Below are 24,420 nucleotides of genomic sequence, written 5' to 3' on the forward strand. Positions count from 1 at the left end.
GGTGACATTGCATTCCACTTGCACAGTTGATACATGACTCATCACAATCTCCTATTACGTTTAAACTCATTAAGACTTTAGTAATAGTAGAATATCTTATTACACTACTGGTGCCATTGTTTATACATTCCGGTGGTCTGCAAGTCGGTTTGTAGAAATATGTACATGAGATGCACATTTGTGGAGCTGTCTAAACTAGGACAGGCCCTCCCTGTTTTCCTAAGTTCCTGTGGAGTTTTCAAGATGGTTCTCATTTTCATCCAAAGAGAGTTCTGGAGCTTAGACACTGATTTGCTAATTTGTTGCATGGGTTCAGGGTTGCCCGTTTGAGTGCTTGAAGGCTTCGTTAGTGTTTCTATGTCCTTACACTACTGGAATCAACATCGCCAACACATTTAGAGGCCCAGCTCTTCTTCCGCTGTGCACCTTCAAACTTTTCTCCGCCTCTTTTTAGCACCATCAGTCGCTCTTCACTCTTGTAACATGTCGCTGAAATACTTGGCTGGTTCTTCAGTCCATTTTGGAGAGAGTGAAGGTGGAAGAGAACACAGCCTTGTTCCATGGTAGACTCTTCTCCAGGTGGTAACATATTAATAGGTGCCAGTTAAGATGAAAGAGACCCTTAAGTGGCATGTAAGCCGGCAATGATGTAGTTGCAGAGTAGGTGCTAAAGTGTGTTAGATACAGGTGGTTTCCTCTTGGGTGTTTGTTGTAGGCAAGCTAGTTCCAGTTGGGTTCCACACTGGAGCAGGGTGTGTTCTACTTTGAAACTCTTTGAGATTTTCTTGGAAGAAGGTTGATTATTGTCGATGTTGGCAGAGACGGACCAACATCTCATGGGCGCTGGGGGCATCAAGAGTTATAGTATCTATAGCACATTCCCTCCACTGTCCTACCGCCAGTGAAGCATAAGCTGCATGTGCCTTCTTTCTCTTCTTGGGCAATGATTGGGGTTTATTTGTCAATACATCATTTTGGGAAAAGTCAGATGTGTGGAGAAGTGTGGCTCAAGTGGTTGGAGCGGCAGACCCTGATGCAGAGGTCTGGCCCGGACCAGGGTTCAATTCCCCGCCTCAGCGGGGCTTGGGCTCAAATTTCCCCGGACCTGACAATTTTCGCCTCGGTGCCTATTCCAATCATGGAGTCCCACTCTGTAACTCTGGGCAATAGCTTGCTTAATCTCCACAAGGGCCCCTCGCGGCGGGATGCCTGGCTTTCACCTTGGGGATGCCCAGAAAGGGATTATCGCGCAGGGGAATACCAGGACGGGTTCCCTAAGCAAGCACCGGGAAACCCACTGCGGGTAGCTGTGCGCTATACAAGCTCAAATACATTTACATGTGCAGATATGTCCTGAATTGCAGGTGGTTTTGATAACAAGAGTTCAAGAACTTGCACTGGAAATGATGTCCCAGCTTTTCTGTCCTTTCTACAAGGATGGGTTATCAACAGTAGTTCCACCCTCAATAGGAGCGTTCCTTCTGTGAATATCTTCTCAGCTCTACGTGGGTGAAAGCTGGGTGTTTGCTGTTGATAGGCCTAGAACTTATATACAAGATCTTGCAAGTTGAGCATCAGACAACGGGTAGTTAATTAAATGCTTTTATAGGCGGTAAGGCGTGGTCACATATTTGAATGTGTAGTAGTTGTTTTGCAGAGCATTCTGGAATATTTGCTGTTGTCACAATATTAAGATTGAGGCCTCACTGACAAATCCAACGTGACAATGGAGGATTTGACCATGAGCTTAGAAGAACTCCTAACTGTGGACAATATGTTCTTCAGGTATACATGGGGTGTAAGGTACTTCTCATGTTTAGGTTTACTTGGAAAGCAAAGGCTAGCCTGGTCATGATCATTCCCAGGTAGCTCAGTTTGTCAATTTTGGTGACATGATTCAAGTACCTGTGGCTAGATGGATCCGGGATACCTCTGCTCCACATAGCTGGATCACAAATTCCTGGAGTTATGTGCAAGGTCATTCATTAATCAGTAGCCATTGGTCGATAGCTCGTTTCGATTATTCTATTCCTGATGGTGCAGCACAATTGTGGCTGCACCTTTACACGTCACAAGTACATACCATGAACGTGCACTTAACACTAGTTTCTCGCGTGATCTAATGATATTAAAATAAGTGATTTCACTTGACTTTACTACTAATGCACATTTACTGTAGGATTAAATAATTTACTTATACTGTGTGCCTTATTTATATTAAATGATATATTTTTAAAGACTTGATGAATAAACCATCCTTACTTAGTAGACATGTACTTACTATAAAAACGAAATCGATTTACTTAATACATTAAATTACATTTACTGTTTTGATGTTTGAGTAGAAACCATCCTTACGTTATGAAATTTCATTTATATTGGAAACTACTTTGATTTATGTAATGTGTGCACTAATAAGCCATATATTGCCTTAAAATGTAGTTCCTAGACATACTTACAGGCACACCTTTAAGATTATACTGTATGCCACATGTAATATGAATCTAATGCACTGACAATTTACATTTATGTTTAAATGTGCACCATTGAGTTCATGTTTTAACTTGACAATAATAGACCTGTTTTCCATGCTGCATAAAATACTGCTTTCCATTTTTGGCTAACATGACATTTCCTGCAGGTAGTTCCACGCATTGTTAGTTTGAGAATAGATACATTACTGTACTAGTGATAGAAAGAGAGAGCCTGAGAAGAAGACCTTGATGAAAGAACACGGGGAGCCAGAGCGTTAATTGAAAGATCTATTCAGCAATATATTACCACCTACTCTGAGTGAGAAAGAACAATGTTGTTCCTATGTCCAGTGTGGCGCATTATTAGGTCTAAACCATGCCGGCATGGCCACTGCAATTAATGCACGAAGGCAGGAGGTGCTTTTTAACCCTCTGCATGTATCTGCATGGGCGGGGTTCTCCCCCTTTTATTCTTTCACCCTTGACCTCCAACGTGGGGTTGGGATGAGCGTGCATTTCTGCGTCAGGGCACTGAGTGTGTAACCCCACGCTGTACTACAACCCTCCTCGGTACTATGTGTGCAGTGGGTGTGGCCTTTAGTTCAGAGGGTGAGATTAAAGAATATATTAAGAAAAAGACAAACACAACGAATAAAAGAACAGATACTCTCATGAATATTCTAACCCAAAATCACCTATTTAGAAAAATGACAATGCTTAATCCTGGTTAATCAATATCTTCCCCTATTCCACCCCCACCGCTGCTACAAACAGATCTTACTTACTTATGGTAAGTATAAGAAAAAGTTAGATTTATTTTCAGTAACTTGAGTTATAAAATTGTGGATTTCATGAAGTGCAAACGCAAATGCTGTGCGTATTCAGACCTAACCCTGTTCTCGCTTAACACCTTGCGTGCTGCCCCGATTTCCCCCCCGGTGCTGGACATTCCAAAACTGGGTGGGGTCATGACGGAACCATTCCGTCATCAGCACAGCTCAACCGTGACTGATGACGGAATGGTTCCGTCACAAGCATCGAAGGGGTTCAGTCCATGAAAATATAAATGAAGGATAAAAAACATACCCAGCTGCAAGTACACTGTTAGTACTCACGTGAAGTGATCATTTTCGTTGAACAGTAAATTTGTTGTAATACGCATCCAGTCCACCCTCTGGCAGCCCACTCCCCACCTCTCTTTAAACCAAGATCCTAATATTACCTGGCAGAGTGAAGCGAGAAACCTGATCTTTGAGTGCAAGTCGTGCACAAAGCGTCAGCCTGCATGACTGAATGGGCTGAGGCCTACCAAGTACAAATCAGATAAATAGCACTTTTCAGGGATACAATGAACCAAGAGAGGCCTGCCTTTCCAGATCAAGGTGCACTTTGGGGCACGTTACCCTTCATCCAACCGCGGCGAAGACGGTGAAGGAGAAACATGAGGAACTCAATACGGCTAAAATGGCCGCCCACCTCTCGTTGCAATCTTAGAACTTAATGATGCTTATTAGAAGCCTGTTATTTGGAACTGCAGAAGAATTATGCTCTTAAGTACTGGATTTCCTCCATACCAATGGCCTCCTAGGGATTAATAATGTTACAACCAGGTCACCAGTTCCACACAGCAACCGTCATTGTTCCCCGCTGTCGAACTTTTCAACTTTTACTGACTGATTCTGAAGCGCTACGCCATGAAAAAAAGAAAAAAACAAGATTGTCTGGCGAAACAAATAGCCCGCGTGCAGGTTTAATATGTGGAATGCATTGTGTCTTGCCGCGGGGCAATCAGATTTGTCAAGCAGCAATTTCGGTGCTTGCATTCAAGCAATAAGTTATTATGTCCTGGTTCATAACTTAATCTTCAGGGTTAGAGTAATTTGAAGGAAGCCCGACTGGCCACAGCTCAGAAGACAAAAAACGTCCTCTATCTGTGGAGTTCACCCCTTCCGACACAGCGCAATAGCACTTCATTACCCATGCCGCGGTTTGTCTCTGTGAATTATGGGGAGCCTTGAAAGATATTTTCTCTCGCTATAAAACCTACAATTGGAAGGAAAGAACAGCAAGCTGAACATTTCGGTCTTTGCCTCAGTGCACATCCAACAGCACTGTATGGAGAGAGAGCTTGGTAGAGTGAAACCTTTGAATTGTAGATGCTAATATATTTGCAATGGGGTATCAGCCTGCACGGGGAGGGGCTATTTTGAATTGGCAAGGGCGGGGAGAAGGTTATTCGATATCCCAAAAATTCTAAAAGCACATGCACTTGGAAATGATATTTGATTCAAGGACAAATCCCAAAGGCAATGAGTAACGTTGAAATAGCCACACATTCGGGCCGATTCACCAAGGGCCTCCGCACGCGTGGCAGAGGCCCCGCAGTCGTGTTGAAGGGCCCTGCACTTATGACGGGACCTCTGCTATGGGTAACTGCAGTAGGGAGGACTCGCTGAGAGAGCGGGGCTCCCGCCGCAACTTCAGAGCCCTCGCCACGAGTGCGGTGGCCCTTTGCGAATCTATCCCAATATTTACGTTGCCATCAATTTTAAGTGATTTTACCGAAAAATCTGCCCCAAAAAATAATTGAATATGTTTGGTCTAATTATAATTCATGGGGTTAACCAGAATGGAACTCCTTTCCAGGGCCTGTGTCTTCTTTCTTTGCTTACAAGGAAGAGGACCTTAACCAGCCAGCCCTCTTTCTCCCTAGGTGCCTTAAATCTCCTGCACTTCCTCCGCCTGCATGCAGTTCTGCAGGATTCTTTTAATGTACTGCGGAACAGGACTGGGTGGACACTTCTGCCAGCACTTAACATATCTCACCTCAATCGGCTACCCTAGCTGTGGTCCTGACATACACTACATAGATGTATCCACCACAATAAATGCAAATTAATTCCCTGACCACCCCATTTCTCATTATTCAGTGTGGTTAGTAAAAAAAATAGTACATGAGTGAATTTAGATATTTTTGTAGTATCTCAGTCTTATTCAAGGTCAGAACACTAGATGCGGCTCTAAAAGACACTCAATTTTCTGGAGTATCTAAATGCTAGCGATGAACTACAAAGTGATGTGTAAACTGCAGTTGCTATGCAAGTATGCAGTAGTTTCTATGGTGCTGCAGGGTGAAGGCTGGGACTAATGAATCACACACACTGACGGGACAGAGTACAATTACAACAATATGAGGGATAAAATATTGAAAGGTAGGTTTCTACACATTTTCTATGACTAACTCCACATATATGTACCTTGATGATATGCAAAGCTTCAAGATATGTATATGGGGAATTAAGAATAGTAAACCCTCACCTTCTTCTGTGCACTTACCTTTCAATATGTATACGACATTCTGTCCCATTCATATTTGGGATTCGATATTTCATACTGCTTTCGTGGTGCATATGCAGAGAAAGCTTCTGCTGAGAGCCAATCTTTAGGGAGAAACTATCATCCTACATCACCATTGACTCCTCAGCCCATACATCAGTGGAGCAGGACTTGCAGAACTGGATGTGGTGAGACTGGGCTCTCAGGGTCACTTGCAGGGTGTGCTGTCATTTTATAACTTGATCCTCTGTTTTTCAAATATAATTGTGTCTAAAGAATGTCTAATATTTTATTAAAAAATTCACATTCTCCAGGATAAGGCACCTTATATAAAAAAAAGATTCGATTTTAGGTTTCTGTTTAACCGATGCCCTTGTAGATTTCTTCATTTTTATCAGCAATATTTTACATTATTCTTAAGAAAAGCAAAAAAAGAGTTCCTTAGCAACGCTGGTGTTCTCTCCACCCGCCACTATACAAACAACCAAACCCACTTAGAACACCATTGATCAATACCACTACAACAGATTATTATCTTACTTCATATTCATGGCAACTGATCAGAAAAAACAGTAACTGATTAACGCTAGCACCTTGGACGCTTATATTATATCAGGTGACTTCCAAGGAGTCTTGCACCCTGACATTATACCATGGGCAATATTTGACAGCCATGTGTTTGCTGTCTTATTTCATCTAGTTAGGTCTATTGCAATTGACAAACCAAAACACAAATGGCCAGACCGGCCATTGTAACTGTCCTGTCGGCTCAGATCGGTCACCAGAAAATAGAGGCCCCATGATGGCACCAATATCATGGCTCACAATAGCCAAACCACAAAAGAACAAGGATCATCTTCCATTGAACCAAGAAAAATATGTGTAGATTTGAGGGCCCAGACTCTATGCTCTTGGCTGGCTAGACTGGCTACTGTGGGAGGTCGTGCTTTCTCACACACACTCCCAGCTCTCTGGAATAAATTGCCACTGGAACTGTGGAAAGAAACTAAGCTGATGCCTTTCCGAAAAAAATTAAAAACTGTGCTCTTCCAGCAAGCGTGGGGCTGCCTTTAATCCGTGACCAGCTGTATCCTTCTGAATCGCTTAGCGGACCCTGACAAAGCGCTTAGAGACCCCTGGGTTATAACGCGCTATATAAATCAAAGAAATAAATAAATAAATAAAATTGCTGCCAAGCCCAGTAGGTAAACCCTTCGGCTGTGCCCTGTGGAAAGTTCCTACTGGGCTTCATCCACATTGTGATTGGCTGTGGTTCCACACAAAGGCCCTGGCTGTAAACCCTATACATACTGCACACAAATTGTGCACTTTGGTCATGCCCTTTAGATAATATGATTACTCACTATCACGTGTGTAGGTGTGTGAGTGTGCCAGAGTGGGAGTGAGTGTGTAGGTGTGTGGTGTCAAAATATAAGGAGGACCCCACGCAGGCTCATAGGGGACTGGGGGATAATAGTTGTCAAAAAGGACAGGGGCGTCCCCACTAGAAGGACAGAATGAGGGTGTGTCCAATCTTACTGAGTGCACACTATGGCAAACCTATACTTCAATCTACAGCATACCATAAATCAGGTGGGAAAGGTAAGGGTACAAAGTGTAAAATTCTGCTTTCAACTATATGCAACCACAAAGCAATGGTTAATCTATATTCCACTAATACAATAATTTATAGTTACCCAGTGTTTAGAGAAAGAGATGATTGAAACAGTATATTTAATCTAATTTCGTCATATGTAAGGTCTGCTATAATTAATAAATCACACAATAGACAAGAGAATATAATAAAAGTTGAGAAATGATCCCCACACCATATGTTAGATAAAACTCTGTTTCAGATTTATTTATAAGTCAAAAAAACAATTCAAAATACAATTAATCATTCTGCAGTATTACAATATTTAAAAACACATGTTATACACTTTAATAAAAGTTGTTTAAAAAACACAAAGAATCAACAAGTCGACGCGGCGTTTCGGTATTCTGTTTGTCTACCTTCCTCAGGACTGATTCTGGATAGATTTAAAAAAACACAGAGTTACCATTCTTTTTATGGGGGATGCAAATTCAAAAGTGCTTCTTATAGTTAAAAACATAAGAGAGTCATCAACAATTTATCTAAAACACCAATTTATACCAATTTATACAATTGTTACACCTCATTTAGATTTAATCTCTTTCTCATGGGGCACCATTTTTAAACAAACATGGTCTTATTACGTACTTTCAAACACACTCCCTATGTGAAGTTGAATACTCAAAATTTACCAACTCATTCAGTTGATGCATTGGTTGTTATTACTATGTCCAACTACACTTAAACAAAACTAATATTGTTTACCTTTCCCTTGGACTATGTAGTCCAATGCTGTTAAACCTTTCTTTATATAGAGTGAGAATAAGATTGATGGTATTCTCAGAATGGTGCATACCTTAATCCAGATAGAGTTCGTGTCCCCACTGGATAACGTTGCTTCTTAATAAAATCCTGGGGCTTCTCAATGATGGGTCTGTCGCAGGGTTCAGTGTTTACTTTATGATGTCACTAGGTGGAACAAATGAGACTATGTTCTTCGTTTTACACAACATTTGAGCCATAATTTTAGTAATTTTATGGTCAATTTATTCTATGTTCTAGGCAAATTTTATTTCTTGTTGGCCTTGGTGAGAGGATATTTTAGATCATCCATTAATCTGTTATCTTCTATTATATCAGATTGATCCCCAAAAGGTAGATTTCTATAGATTTTATAAAGATTTTTTATATAAAAAGAGGGGACCTCATTAGTTCATTCGTCAGAGTTATTAATTTCAATTCAATACCTGATTTACCGCATGAATCTGTTGGAGGTTTGACTGCCAGGAGAAGCCACCGTTTTTTTAAAATTTCGGATATCTTCATTCACCCTAGAAGATGTTAATTCATTCCATTTAATGCTTGTATTTTAGGGTCTTTATTTACATGAACCCCCCATTCCTTATCACTTCTATTGTTTTATAAGGAGTTACTCACCATTTAAATTTAGGTGATGGGTATATTTTTCTTGGATGCTCCCTTCTGGAGCACTCTGTTTCCAAAAATTTGGACTGTTCTGCATTAAACGACATAAGATACTAAATACAAGTAAATTAGATAGATATGTACTCAATGAGTTATGAGAAACAATTCTGTTACTCTTCCTTGTTATGCTAAGCTCATAGCCACCCTTATATGTTAAGTTGTTTATTACCTTCTACTCTTTTCGTTATTTTTACAAAAATAAATAATAAACCTGCCGAGTTCTTAACTTGGCAACTACGCCCACGTTTTATTTGGGACTTCCAAGTTGCTGCTCAAGTTTGAAAGGACCCTGTTTTTGCTATGCGCTTACCTCCGGTTTTGTATTCGGCCTCCCTGCTTCTTTTTCCCTGGCAGTCCGTCACTAGTTCTATCGACCGGTGTGTTCCGAGCCGCACACGACAATGGGCTTTTGATTCTCCCAGCTTTTATCGTTCCTCTGCATTGATAGGTTGTCCCGTTTACCATCTCCCATTGGTCAGTGAAGGGCCAATTACCGTACGGTTACCATGGAAACCGAACGCTTTTCCGCGTGTTGTCGTCGGTCTCCATGACAACTGCACGCATTTCCTACCACTTTTCTTATTGGATATTGCGGTTATATTCGCAGTTCCTGATAGGATGTTTTGGAAAGCATTCTACTTTTACCGAACGCATACTTCTGATTGACCTTTTATATCTACAATGTTTGTATTCGGTTGACAATTAATGAATAAAGTCCCGTGTGTTCCATTCAGATTTAATCTATTTACTGTTATCCTTAGCTAGTTAAACCAAAAAATAAAATAAGATAAAACTCATGATTTGTGTATATCGGGTTCTGTCTTGACTGCTTTAACCATTCTAAGTTCGAGAGACCACGCGTTTCTTTCATTTCGTCGCGGTTATTATTTCTTGCAAATTACGATATATGAATCATCTCACAATGGACATTTACTATCCACCCTAGAATTGTTGTAATGTTTTGGAAATTCATTCGCAGCCCCCTATATTTATTACTGATGTGTAGATGGCATGCTACTAAGTTCTTATGGTTGCCTGCATTACTATTTATATCTAGAGGAAGAGCCTATTCTAGCCTCTCAGTCCCACTGCTGATCTCTTTCTGTGGGGATGACTCATCATTTGTTCTGTGCTTACAAAATGCTTCACGGTTCCCTGTTTATCGCCCTATCATTTCTCTCTTCTCGGTAGGGGACGTGTTAATAGACCTCCAAGGTTGTTGTACATTTACGCTCCCTTCTACTCAGCTTTTGGCTAGTTGAGTATCAACATTGAGGTTACTATATACTCATTGGTGAATATTATCTGAGGCCCTATTGAAACATTTTTTCCCATTCTTCTCTTGAATTTAAACCACACCTCACGCTATTGAGGGTGGACATGTAAAATTGCTCCCTTTTTTTTCTCTTAATGTCTTGGTTCCACCTCTTGTGCTGCCAGTTATCTTTTCAAGCCCACACCATTTCAAATCTTCAATTTTGTGGCCAGTTTCCCTCCAATGTTCAGTGAGGGGGGCTCCTGTTTTATTAGTTCTAAGTGCTGATTGGTGCTCGTTAAGACGCAACCGAATTTCCCTAGATGTCTCTCCTACGTAGGATTTTTTGCAGGGGCATTGTATAAGGTAGATTGCATTTTTAGTTCTACAGTTGATAAAGCTTTTGATATGAACTGTTTTGTCATTCGCTGTGATCTTGTCACCTTTAATGATGTTAGCGCAATTTACGCAGCCCATACAGGGATGTGTCCCCGATGGTAAAGGATTACCATCAATAGTGCTCTGAATGTTTTTAGGTTTCTCCCTGTATGTGTGTACTAGGGAGTTCCTAATTGTCCTGTTTCTCCTGTACGAGAACATAGGTTTCGGAATTGGGACCTGTGCTTTATCCGAAATCAGCTGCCAATTTCTATTTATTATATTTTTGACCTTGTAACTTATTTGTGAGTAGTTTGCTACAAACATAATTGGTTGTGGGTTATTTGAACTTTCATTTTTTGGATTAAACAAACTCTCTCTGTTGAAATACTTGGCTCGTTTGAAGGCATGCCTAATCATTCTTTTGGGATACCCTCTTTCTAGAAATTTTTCTTTTAAATTGGTGGCATGGGTTTCATAATCTATCATTGAGGTACAGTTTCTTCTCAACCGAAGAAACTGCCCAAATGGAATGTTATTTTTCTGTGATGCCGGATGGTTACTACCATAATGTAACATACTGTTTCTGTCCGAGGGTTTTGTATATAGTTCGACTACCAGATGGCCATCCATGTGCTTGATGATGATGTCAAGAAATTCCACATAGCATTTACTAATGTGCGATGTGAACTTCAAATTTACATCACCCAAATTTAGCCAATTGAGGAATTCATTTAGGGTATCTATCTCTCCTGTCCATATAAAGAAAATATTGTCAATGTAACGACCCCATTCCGCTATGTTTTCAAAGAATGGGGCAGCCATATTGTAGATGTGTTTTTCTTCAAATCTTGACACATACAGACATGCCAGAGTGGGGGCACAGGTGGCCCCCATGCTGGTCCTCTTGATCTGTCTAAAAAGGTTATCTTTATATAAGAAAATATTATTTTTGAGGATTACCGTAATGCAGTCAATGATAAATGTCTGGTGATCTGTCAAGTCCTGTTGATTGTCTCTAAGTATCTCCTCCATAATCTCAATGGTGTTATCCTGGGGAATGTTGGTATATAATGCTTCGATATCCAAAGTCACCAATACCTGGGTCTCTGGATCGAAGCTTAAGTTCTCAACTTTTTCAATCATGGATGTTGTATCCTTGATATAGGCTTTTTGTTGTTGGACAAGGGGTTGTAGGAATACCTCTACGTATTTACTCAATGGTTCAGTTAGTGACCCTATGCATGATACTATTGGTCTCATGGGGGGGTCACTAATGTCTTTGTGCCCTTTTGGTAAACCATATAGTGCCGGGATTAGGGGGTCATTATTAAGCATAAATGCAAATTCTTCCTCACATATAATGTTATCATCTTTCGCTAGTCTCAGCATTCTCTCAATTTCCCCTTTTAAGGTTTGCCATTCCTCCCTATTAGAGTTTTTGTAATGGTCTTTATTATTTAGAAGTTTCAGCATTCTAAGGTCATAGTCTTGACTATTCATTAGTACTATACTACCACCCTTATCTGCCGGCTTTACTGTTAGGGTGTTATCTTGTTCAAGGAGTTCAAGTGCAAGTGTAGGTGTGTGAGCACAAGTGTATGAGAATGTGAACATATGGTTGTGTGTGACTGTGTGAGTAAATGTGTTTGTGTGTGTGCAGACCAGTGGTCCTGGATGGAATTGGGGACTTGTCTCTGTATAATTATGCTAAGGGGAATCTATTAGGCTGAGTGGGGACTCTTGTCTGTCCATGCTATATAAGTATGCAGAGTTTTGTACTTGCCCAGTCTAGTTAATAAACATATTATTTCTTAGCCACACCATTTGAAGGACAAATGTGTGTCTTTGACACATTAGCAGCACTGGACACCGAGGGGCTGATTCATAAGATTTTGCAGAATTTATTATTGCAGTACGCCTCTGCCTCTGCCTCTCCTTCCTTTTCAGGCTCGGAGGATAATGGTACAGGCAATCATCCTGTCCCGTCTTGACTATGGGAATGCCCTTTAACTGGGCGCTTCGGTGAGCTCTATTAAAAAACTCCAGGTCCCCCTGAATGCGGCAGCACGTCTCCTTCTGGGACTCACCCGAAGACACTCTGGAACTGCCGCCATGAGGAGACTGCACTGGCTGCCCATACAGGCTAGAATTAAATTCAAGGCAATGTGCATAGCGCACAAAGCCATGTGGCAGAAAGGCCCTGCAATGATCAGTGCCCTTGTCACCCCGTACCACCCTCCTAGATCTTTACGCTCCAGCACAACCTATCTGGCATCAACTAGGATAATCAAACAAACTAGATGGGGAGGCCGTTCCTTTTCTTGGAACGCCGCCTCCGTTTGGAATTCCTTGCCCCTCACCCTGCGAAGCGCACCTGATCTCCTCAAGTTTCGTAAAAATCTGAAAACATTCCTTTATCAGTAACTTTCAGTCTGATGGCATTCCCTTCCACCCGTCCTCAGCGCTACGAGGCCTCCGGGTAGAAACGCGCTTTATAAAACCCCATTTCATTTCATTCAGTATGCCTGACTTACTCCTGATTTTACGAGTAAGTCAGAACTACTCTGGACTGACTCCTGGAATTCAGGAGAGAGCAAGGAGTACTACAAGAGTAAGTCACAACACAACATTATTTTGTGAATTTGAGTCTAACAGTCTATATGGGTTGCAAGTTGCGCTTATGCAGTCCAAACTCTTTACTTTAGAATTGAAGAGCACATATATCCTCAACCACAAACCACATTGGAACCTGATCTCATTATTGCAATGACAGAACACACAGAACACATACTCATTTTAATTGCAAAGTTGTCAAGGTGAAAACATATTTTACAAACATTGTTCTTCTTCATTTAGTGACCCATGCTGTAGCCCAAAAAGTCTATGAAGATGACATCTTTGCCTTTAAAGCATCCACCATTGTGGGAGATATTTTGATCCAGAGAGACAATCCAGACAGATATAATAAAGCTGAAGCCTTCTGTGGACACCAATGCTACCCTGGTTTCAGGAAAAGAACAATATGGTGGTGGTCACTTGCTTTTCAAGTTATAAATCCATGCACAAATTCAGTACACATGTGATTCTAAATTCGGAGTATACTGAATCACATGTGTCTGGATCTGTCCTGTGCTGGCAAAACTGATAAGAAATGAAAAACCAGGAAAGTGGTGCTGCGAAGTAAATTCAACAAGCCTTGGTAAAGCCAAAAGGGTTGACATTTGCTTGGCATGCTGTTTGCTTTGCTAATACTTGTTTGCACTGGTGAGTAAGCACACACAAAAACATCTAACAAGTGTATACAACAGAAAAAAGGGTAACTTAATTTTTTGGAGCATTCATTTTCAGATGCTTTTATCAGGGCTCGCACCCCAGTGATTCCAATGGATTATAAATATGGCAGCCCTATTGGAAAGGTAAAACAATAAAAGGGTATGTAGATTATGGTTCCAAGAAGGCCATCATGTTTATAACCAGTTGGCGAGGGATACAGTAGCACTGAAGAGCAAGCACTGACAAAAGCTATGAAAAATTGATGCTACAGAAAGTAAGAGGAACTTAATTTTCTGTAGCATCCATTTCCAGATCCTTTAGTCAGCACACACAGTGCCACCAGGGGATGTATGACGTTACAACGCAAACTTTTACAACGCACACCGTTACAACGTATTTTTTACAACGCAGATGTATTTACAACGAATGCCTTTACAACGCATGACATTACATAGCAGATGCTATTACAACGCATGCCATTACAACGTAAGTATAGGTAAGTATATTATTTAAAAAAAATGTAATTAATTAAAATGTAATTAATTTAATAAATTAATTATTTTTAAATAAATATTTTGTACATATATTACTTTAAGTTTATTTTTAAAAGAACTATTATTAATAAAGAACTATTATTAATAAAAAATAAAATTATTACAATTATTTTTTTAATTAATTTAAATGATTTATTTTAAAACTAAACCCTAAAAATACCCCTGTACCCCAAAACCCAAACCCAACCCTGAAACCTAAAAATACCCCTGTACCCCAAAACCCAAACCCAGCCCTGAAACCTAAAAATACCCCTGTACCCCATAACCCAAACCCAACCCTGAAACCTAAAAATACCCCTGTACCCCAAAACCCAAACCCAACCCTGAAACCTAAAAATACCCCTGTACCCCAAAACCCAAACCCAGCCCTGAAACCTAAAAATACCCCTGTACCCCAAAACCCAAACCCAGCCCTGAAACCTAAAAATACCCCTGTACCCCATAACCCAAACCCAGCCCTGAAACCTAAAAATACCCCTGTACCCCGAAACCCAAACCCAGACCTGAAACCTAAAAATACCCCTGTACCCCAAAACCCAAACCCAGCCCTGAAACCTAAAAATACCCCTGTACCCCAAAACCCAAACCCAGACCTTAAACCTAAAAATACCCCTGTACCCCAAAACCCAAACCCAACCCTGAAACCTAAAAATACCCCTGTACCCCAAAACCCAAACCCAACCCTGAAACCTAAAAATACCCCTGTACCCCATAACCCATACCCAGCCCTGAAACCTAAAAATACCCCTGTACCCCATAACCCAAACCCAGCCCTGAAACCTAAAAATACCCCTGTAACCCATAACCCAAACCCAACCCTGAAACCTAAAAATACCCCTGTACCCCAAAACCCAAACCCAGCCCTGAAACCTAAAAATACCCCTTTACCCCCAAACCCAAACCCAGCCCTGAAACCTAAAAATACCCCTGTACCCCAAAACCCAAAAACCAGCCCTGAACCCTAAAAATACCCCTATACCCCAAAACCCAAACCCAACCCTGAACCCTAAAAATACCCCTGTACCCCAAAACCCAAACTATATATATAAAATTACTTTAATTAATTAATTTTAATTATTTTTATTATTTTTGAAATAAAAAAAAAGATTGAATAAAATGATATACTTACCTATACTTACGTTGTAATGGCATGCGTTGTAATAGCATCTGCTATGTAATATCATGCGTTGTAAAGGAATGCATTGTAAAGGATCCTGTGTTGTAATGGTGTGCGTTGTAACGGTGTGCGTTGTAATAGTTGCGTTGTAACGGTTGTTTCCCCCACCAGGCAACTCACGGACTGTAAAATAGTAACTCAAGCAATCTAATGGAGAGGGAAGGGCATACCTAACCAGACAATAGGAAAACAATTACACCTAAATATTCTGAAAAAAAGGCAAGTTAAGGTATGCATTAAGCCCTGTTGCCGCACATTTTTGGTCCCCAAAACTATACACCTACATTCTACCTAACCTAAAGATTAATCCCTTCCCTGCTGGGCACATTCCCCCGCTGAGCTGGGGGGAGGGGGGGGGGGGGGGGCGGACAGCGCCCTCGTGCTCATGATGAGCTCAGCTCGTCATGCAGCACAGTGCTCGTGTGCTCAAGACGAGCTGAGCTCGTCATGACCACACCCGTTTCTTTAGAACGTTCGCACAGCAGGGGAATTTGCCCAGCGTGCGAGCGTTCTAAAGGTCATGACGAGCTCAGCTCGTCATGAGCACACGAGAACCGTGGCTCATGACGAGCTCAGCTCGTCATGAGCATGGGAGGGGTTAAACTTAACATCACAGGATGACATAGATTCTCACCTGTGATTGAAACCTAGAAATGTGTAAGGGGCTCCAGGGCAAAGCCCCCTACCTCATGTGAGTCTTCACATTCTACACTTTATGCTGACACTGCACATCTTTTAATTCAGCAGTGTTCTTGAAAACAGGACTTGGGTGTTTTCATGAACACTGCCAGTGTGCAGGTCAGCCCTCTTGGCATCTCCAGGCTCCTGGTAGCAGGAGACGGAGGGAGCGGAGAGGGTTGAGCCACAAACAGCGACAGAGTGATATTAAATATATTTCATGCCCCTTCTTTTCCTTTCCCCCTCTCTCCTTTCCCATTTTTTCCCAAAATGTAAACAACTTCTACTATGAGAAGTGTGAGAACCAGCAGGGCGGCCGTCATTATATGCCTCAGTGGATCTTGGATAAAATTATCTTGTAATACTATAACATTTCTGGAGCATGCCGCTCAAGAGCTGGGAAACAAGGCAGCAATCAAAGAGATCTCAGGATAACAGGTCTGGACACAGCCGGCCATGGGCTCACTTTTATTCCCTCAACGGACTTTTCTGTTTCCACTCTCTAGTTACTCAATTCATGTCACAAAAGTGTACCCCTTATTTTCCTAACGGACTTCTTTTTCCATTCCCCAGTATTCTAATTCATGTCACAAAAGTGTACCGTGATCCAACTTACACCATTTCCCTAAGTTCTACTTTCCCCTTCAGATCTCTTTCTGAAAAGCCTATGTAATTTTACATTCTCTGTTCATTTATTTTCTCTTCTTTGTTTTATTTCGATTTGAAGTTGATTTTGTGCTGTTTTAAAATGTAAATATTGACCAAATAGTGGTAAGCTCCACCCTTGTATGATTTTTTATAAATCAAATAAAAGTATTACTACCGACTTCTACTATATTTATTCTGCCTGCTCTATTTTATTTACAAGATATTCTATACATTGTCATTCTTTAGGCACTAATGTACGGATTGATCTTCATGATTTAATAAAGCTTATTAAACTTAAAAAAATACAACACTCTGTGGGTGGATGTCTGGATTGGGAAGGTCCGAGAGCCGTAGTTCAACTACAATCCGCTTACACCTGCACAACCCATTTTTCTTAGCAAACATACTGCTCGCGCCCTAGGCAGCACAGTATATACTGGTAAAATGTGGCTGTCGGGGCGATTGTCATTTCATCACGAGGCCAATTGAAGCCACAGAGACAGGATCCCGAGCTCTGACTAAGCTACTTATAGGGCTGGGCTTCGAGTCCGATCAAGTAGCTGGGAGAGGGATTGAGGTAATGTAATGTAAATTGGTACTTGTATAGTGCACTACTCACCCGCAAGGGTCTCAAAGCGCTTGTACGAATACCGCTGTGGAACCCATCCTGGCTTTCCCTGTGAGGCGTCCACTCCTGGACCCCCCCATGGTGGAGGCCAGGCATCCTTAGCCTTGTGGGGGCCGTTGTGGAGATTAAACAAGCTATTGCCCAGAGTTGCAGAGTGGGACTCCATGATTGGAATAGGCACCGAGGGGAGAATTATCAGGTCCGTGGAATTTTGAGCCCAAGACCCGCCGAGGCAGGGAATTGAACCCTGGTCCTGGGCTAGACCTCTGCATCAGGGTCTGCCACTCTAATCATTGAGCCACACTTCTCCAGTTGGGTCTTTCCTTTTCAAACCTGCCCTTGCTGCTCTGCCTGGCTCCTAGTTGGGAAGCATTGCTTGCTGTTTCCAGCTCCAGATCCCTGCTCCGCTGCTACCATAGAGCCTCAGAATTGCAAGCAAAGGAAGCTAGGTGAGTAAAAACATGTTTTTCTGTTCATATATGTATGGGTTTGTGAGTGTGTTTGTGAGTGACTGAAGGAGAATGTGTTTGCGAGTGTCAATGAGATTGAAAGTAAATGAGAATATGAGTTTGAGAGTGCATGAATAAGTGAAAGTGAGTACAAGGGAGTTGTTGAAAGAGTGAGTGCGTTAGAAGGAATGAGTGACTGTGAGAAGGAGTGGAAGTGAGTCAGGGGCGTAGCTCACTGACACTGCGGTCCAGTGTCAGTGAGTGTGAAAGAGTAAGTGTGTGTAAGTGTGGTTGTACGTGAGAATGAGAACCAGTGAGAATGTTTGTGTGTAACAGTGAGTGGGAGTGAGTATGAGCGAGAATGAGTAAGTGAGATAATGTGAGTTAGAGTGAGTGAGGGGGAAGAGAGTAAATGTGACAGGGAGTGAGTATGAGGGGAGGCAAAACTTTAAAAAAGTGGGGTGAAGTCCTAGCAGGTATTACGCCCCACGACATTCAAGGTACACCATCTGCCACTGGTGTGAACATGACTTCACAAAATGCCTTTAAGTAAGAAGAATATTCCCTATATTCAATCAGTAGTGAATCTGTGGAAAGTGAAACACGTGATCAACAGATGTCCATTGTTAGCTAAATATTTAATAGCGCAGCTGCAAAACTCCTCATTACTGCAAACAAATAAACTGCTAGGACAGCAAAGTCATCGTTAGCAAAAACTGTATCAACTGCTTAACAACTATTCATTCATTTCTATTATTTTAGTATGCAGCCAATTAATATATTGCAGGTAACCATGTACCACCCAACACACCATCTTTGAGTATGCCTGACTTCACTTAAGGATAATATTCTTAAACATTCTCCTGGGGATCAAGATTTGTTGACTGTGTCTCAGATTCAAAGATAGCAGAGGGAAGGCTGTGCCTCCTCGGTGCAGGCCACTACTCTGCTTTACCAGCACTTCTGACAATTTAGGATGCAGGAATATATTTACTCAAAGCTGGACAGGTTCTTTCCTAATTAAGGATGGTCTAGGCTAATCAGTATTGGTGTGCCATAAAAATCTGTGAGTTGTACAAGAACTTCAGAACAGTTCAACCTAACCTAACTAACCTAGTCTAAGCTAAGCTATCCTAACCTAACTATTCATGCCAACGAAACCAAATTAAACCATGCTATAAACAAATACTCAGTAAGTAACAGATATTTTGGTCCCAGAATGCAATCCCATTTTTCTGGTGGCAATCTCCTGCTAATCAGCCTTGTGAATGTATTTCATCAGCACCCCACCTTGGTATATTGGAAACTATTATGGCTCCTGCATAAATAAGGCATCTTGCGGATTCAAATGAAGCAGATTCTTAGCCTAGAGATATTATGAATTTTTACATTTCCTCTTCTTTCATTGCAATGGTTGTATAACACCGTTGTTGAATACAGAGATTTAAAGTCATTTGAAATTCTGCATTCATGGCATTAATGCATACCTTGCTTCAGCTCACACATTATTCAGTCTCTCACAGCAAGAGCACTCTGGGCGCAGTAGGTTTATCTGGGTATTATTTTTCATAAACATGAGGCCTTACACTAGAGACCTTCAGGAAGCAATGAGAAGAGTGAATATAAAGTTTAAATGAAGCAGAAGACAAAAAAGGTCCTTGTGCTGCCTCACATTTCTTTTCAAATCTAGTAGTTGAGAAATAAGAACAAGTTAACACATGTATCAGTTCAACAATGAAGCACTGGAGCCTTCTGACAGAGTGTTAGGTGGTAGGCGTGGGCACAAAGTCCCTATTTAACTTAGCGAAAGGATAGAATACGGCAGTGTGCTACCGGCTCTGAGGTTGTCTTCCATCTTGTGGTGGAGACCAACACGTCATGCGTATTTAGTGCTTTTCATGAGATGTCTGTGTTCCAAGGGCCCAAAGTGTGAGTTTGTTTTTGGAAACAATAAAACTATAGACTGCACGTCACAGGACCAAAAAATGGCGGACGATGCAATGCCCTTTTTCCGCCAGCCGAGACTCTGTGACGTATAGGAAGAAGCTTTCAGGTGAAAGTGGCAATGGGGGCTCCATTAGTGGAACGTTTAGGGTCCGCTCATCTCTGAATGAGGCTGGCAGACTCAGAGTTTGATGGACAAGGCCTACCGTTGCTTTTGCGACAGCGTGCACCGTTCGCCAACATCTGAACCATCTCCAAAGTTTTTTTACTTCCAAGTAGTGGCAACAAAAAGCTTGTAATATGAATTGAAAATCCACAACCAATTGTGTCCCGATTGCCGCTCATGGTTTATGGTAAGGGCTCTCCACAGACCACCTTCAAAGACTGCTGGCCGGAATTTGGAAACCTGATACAAAAACTTGTGGGGAGAACTGTGGTGGTCCCACATATGCTTTTATCAGGGCTTGCACCCTGGTGATTCCAACGGGTGATACACATGGCAGCCATATTGGAAAGGTAAAACAATAATAATGTGTATAGAATGAGGTTCCAAGAACGCCATCATGTTTATCAGAAGCTGACAATATCTGGTGGCTCAAGAACCACTAAAAGCACAACAAATCTTCTTCTGAAACCTCAAAGATTCCGGAAGGAAAAACATATAAACTCTCCTTTTCAGGAATGGCACCCAGGATCTGGAATACACTCCCTCCAGAAACCAGACTTATCTCCTCCACTGCATTTTTTAAGAAAGAAGTAAAAGCTATCCTCATGGCTAAATTCACCTGAATTTTTACTTTGGATCTATTTGAGACTCTACACCTATTTGTACTATTTGTTTATCTGATTGTCTATTTGTTCTATTGGTTTATCTGATTGACTATGCTCCTTCATGTACCTACCCTATTTTGCTACTTTTCTGTAAAGCGCTCTGATATCTGCAAAGATCTTGTTCGCCATATATAAAACTTTCAAAATAAATAAAATAAAATACAGTAGCACTGAAGAGCAAGCACTGACAAAAGCTCTGAAAAGTTGATTCTACATAAAGTAAGAGGAACTTCATTTTCTGTAGCATCCATATTCAGATCCTTTAGTCAGCACACACAGTGCCATAAGGCTGATTTGCGAATTAAAAAACCCAGAATGCACTGCTCCCTCAAGGCTTGAGATTCACCAGAATCCCTTTAGATTGACCCTTGTGTCGGGTGAATTGGTCCACTCACACCTAGAAGTGATCTGGCCTGTAGGAAAAGGTCGCTTTTAGCCAACAGGTGAAATCTGAAATATTTATTTAGATGTGAGCAATTTGTACTTTAATACATTGGAAAAAGGAGAGAGGTGAGTTGAGTAGAGATAAGCACATTAATTTGCCAACACACACAGACCTGCACGCAAACACACGTGAGTTCGAGTCACACGCACAGAACCGCAGCAAAACTCCCATCACCAGACACTACAATTACATCAGCAGATTTCAGACGCCACCCTAAGGGCGTGAAATGAATAAGAATTAAGGAAATGCAAAATCAAAATAAATATACATTTTGCAGTTGTTATTTTCTTACCTCCAGGAGTAGTGCTCATGTCAGTGAGTGCGTCGCCAGCTCCTGCAATAACATGAAAGTGACGGGTGAAAATCAAAATCACATCATGCCTCCAAAATCAATCCTGTTAATTTGCTAAAATCATAACATAAAACTACATATCGGTGTTCATTTACACATAAGCAGACACAGTAACCTTGTGCAAAACCCGACTTTTCCTACATATTAGTGTATGTTTCAATTTCACTTTAGAGGCACATGCGTGTGGGGTGATTTTATCAGTGCGATGTGGCAAAAGTGTCTAGCGCCACGAAAAAACAAATGCCATTACCGCCTCAAGACTACCTGCAAAAGGCTGGTGTTAAAGGCACTTGACAAATGCACCAAAGAGGCCGGAAGGGCCAGTTATGTTGGGGCATATTATCAAGGGGGTTTATCTCCGCTTTTTTGGCTTTAAAAGCCAAGAAAGCGGAGATAAAATTATCTCCCTATTACCTAGCTGTCGCTAACACCAGTTAGCGACAGCTAGTAGGAGATAGCGACCATCTTGGGCCCCATTTTGCATGTCAGTGATATTTATCACTAATGACATGCAAAGTGGGCGTGCCAAGATGTTAGCGACTGAAAACAGTCGCTAACATCGCTATCTCCTATTACCAACTTTTGGAGATATTCGCGCTAAGCGCGATTATCTCCAAAAGCTAACACCTGCCCTGAGCAGTTCTTAGCCATGTTATCCAATGGGAGGTGGATAACATGGCTAAGAGCATTAGCTCGGTAATGCATGAATATCGCTGATTTTTCAGCGATATTCATGCATTGCGGCGATTTTTATCGCATTTGTGATAAACCTTGGTAATACCAAGGTTTATTTGCGGTAAAAATCGCCGCAGCTCAGCGGTAAAGTTTTGTCTCTAACCAAGCAATAGCGATAATTATCGCTATTGCTTGGTAATATGCCCCGTTGACTTTTCAGCACAGCTGTGAGCAAAAGTGCAATTCAATTTCTACCTGCACTGCCATTTTTGCACCTAACCAAATAAGGAGGGGTTACCTTATTCTAGAAGTCTCACCATGTCAGAGAACGGGAGCAGTCTGACAAAGGTGAGATGAAGCTAAGAAATGTCTGCAGGGCCTGGACAGTAAACACATTACAGTGGACAAAGTCAAACTGAGAGTGAACTTAAAAAGTGGCACAGAAATATTGTAATCCCATCTCAAGCGCCCATTTCCCCCTGTTGAAAATACATGTATTTAGGAAAAAAGTAAGTATCATAGGTTTGGTTCAGTTAACATAACTAGGCCATTCTGAAAAGTGCATGTTTCAATGTTGTGCACACATATTTGTTTTTGTTTGGCTATCCAGAAAATAATTGAAATTCAGGTAACATTTTAACGCTGCCTTTTTATATAATGCCATGCTATGAAACTGTATGTTGTCTTTGCCTGAAACATCATAAATATGTGCTACTTAGGGAGGAATTCACTCCCTTTGTCATTCTGCTGTCAAGCTAGAAAGGACCATGTGCTGTGTGGTTCTTATCTATCAGGCCTTGCTGTTTTTCATTTGACTACTTTCATAAATCCTGTTTACATTTTGTGCACAAGCATTTGTTTCATTTAGCTTTTCAGAAAACTATTGGAATTCAACTGTGGTTACTTAACTTAAGGCATATTGCATTACTGTATTTATTAATACATTTGGCTTCTGATTCTAACTTTTTATTTTCTGTAATAACTAAATTGTCATTTAAACTAATCAATAAAATGAGACAAGAAGAAGCCTAGTAGTTCACATTTTCCATCAATGGTCTTGGCTGATTATTTTATTCCAGGGTTCTCACTTTCCTGCAGTTTGACCCTCTTTAATGTTAACTGAGTTGGAGCATCAAGACTCCCAACCAGTCAGTGCCTGTCGGTACTCACGCCACAGGGGTGAGCCACGGGATGTTGCTATGGCCATATCACAGATCTCTGTAACTTGTGATACATACTCCTTACAATGATGCTCCATAAGGGAGCCTGGCGTGCTTCCAGAGGTCAAAGGATAACGTGGCCTTCTGCCCAAAAACGTGACACTTTTTATCAGCACCAATTTACTCAACTTCGGGGGAAGGATATTCAAGGGACCGCTTGCATGATTGCTTTTTGGGAGTGTCAGCGAGAAGCAATGCAAAAGGATGGGAGGACTAATTTAAACAGTATGCAACCTTTACAACGCAACTTTTACCATGCAGTGCTGTTACAACGCATGTATTACAACGAAAACCATTACAACGCATTACACTGGGGGGCGCTCTAGGATAAGGAATAGTTTTAATTTACTATCCAACACCTTCCCTAGTGTCCACGGGGACTGGAGTAGGAATAGTAAATTAAACTATTCACTATCCAGCACCTCCAAGTGTAATGCGTTGTAAAGGTTTTCGTTGTAATACTTGCGTTGTAACAGCATGCGTGGTAAAAGCATGCGTTGTAACGTCATACATCCAATTTAAACAACTGTACCCTCAGTGGTGGTTAGGCTATTTAAGTATTGTCTCCTTGTCTCAGAGAAGTCTAAAGTGGGCATTGAAGTTTGTGAAAGGCACAAGATCACAAGACTAGAGTAGGATGATATTTGCTCATTTGTATGATTAGCTGTGATTATGAGGGGTGGTAGTTTCATATATTGGGGTTGGAAATAGCGTTGGGGGGATTGTTTAATCACAGTATAGAGCTGACAAGGGGAAGCAAGAAGAGAAGGGAGAATGCTCTGACAGGGAAACTAGTAAAAGAAGATCCTAGACTGGGTGTTGACGGGGAAAACGTTTATCCCAAAAACTTTGAGGATTTTGTAACCCACTATAGCAACAGTGGATGGTACAGTTGATAAAATGAAATACAAAATGGGATTCCTCATAGGGATGTGCCTCAGCACAACAGAACACACAAAGCTGTGGAGGCCGTGGGCATAGAGATATATTATAATTCTTTCAAATCCACAGCACGAAGAGT

The 24,420-nt window shown here is 41.3% G+C and overlaps 1 protein-coding gene across 1 annotated transcript in view; it reads right to left on the bottom strand.

Moving 5' to 3' along the window:
* TENM4 (teneurin transmembrane protein 4) overlaps window positions 1-24,420 on the bottom strand; it is a 1,632,468-nt gene that overhangs the window by 1,220,127 nt on the left and 387,921 nt on the right. Inside the window, exon 3 of the mRNA XM_086933907.1 lies at window positions 21,445-21,486. The gene's annotated coding sequence lies outside the window, so the exon portion shown is untranslated. The remainder of the gene's footprint in view (window positions 1-21,444; window positions 21,487-24,420) is intronic.

Source organism: Lissotriton vulgaris, chromosome 8 (genome assembly GCF_964263255.1).
Source record: "Lissotriton vulgaris chromosome 8, aLisVul1.2, whole genome shotgun sequence".
Classification (NCBI taxonomy): domain Eukaryota; kingdom Metazoa; phylum Chordata; class Amphibia; order Caudata; family Salamandridae; genus Lissotriton; species Lissotriton vulgaris.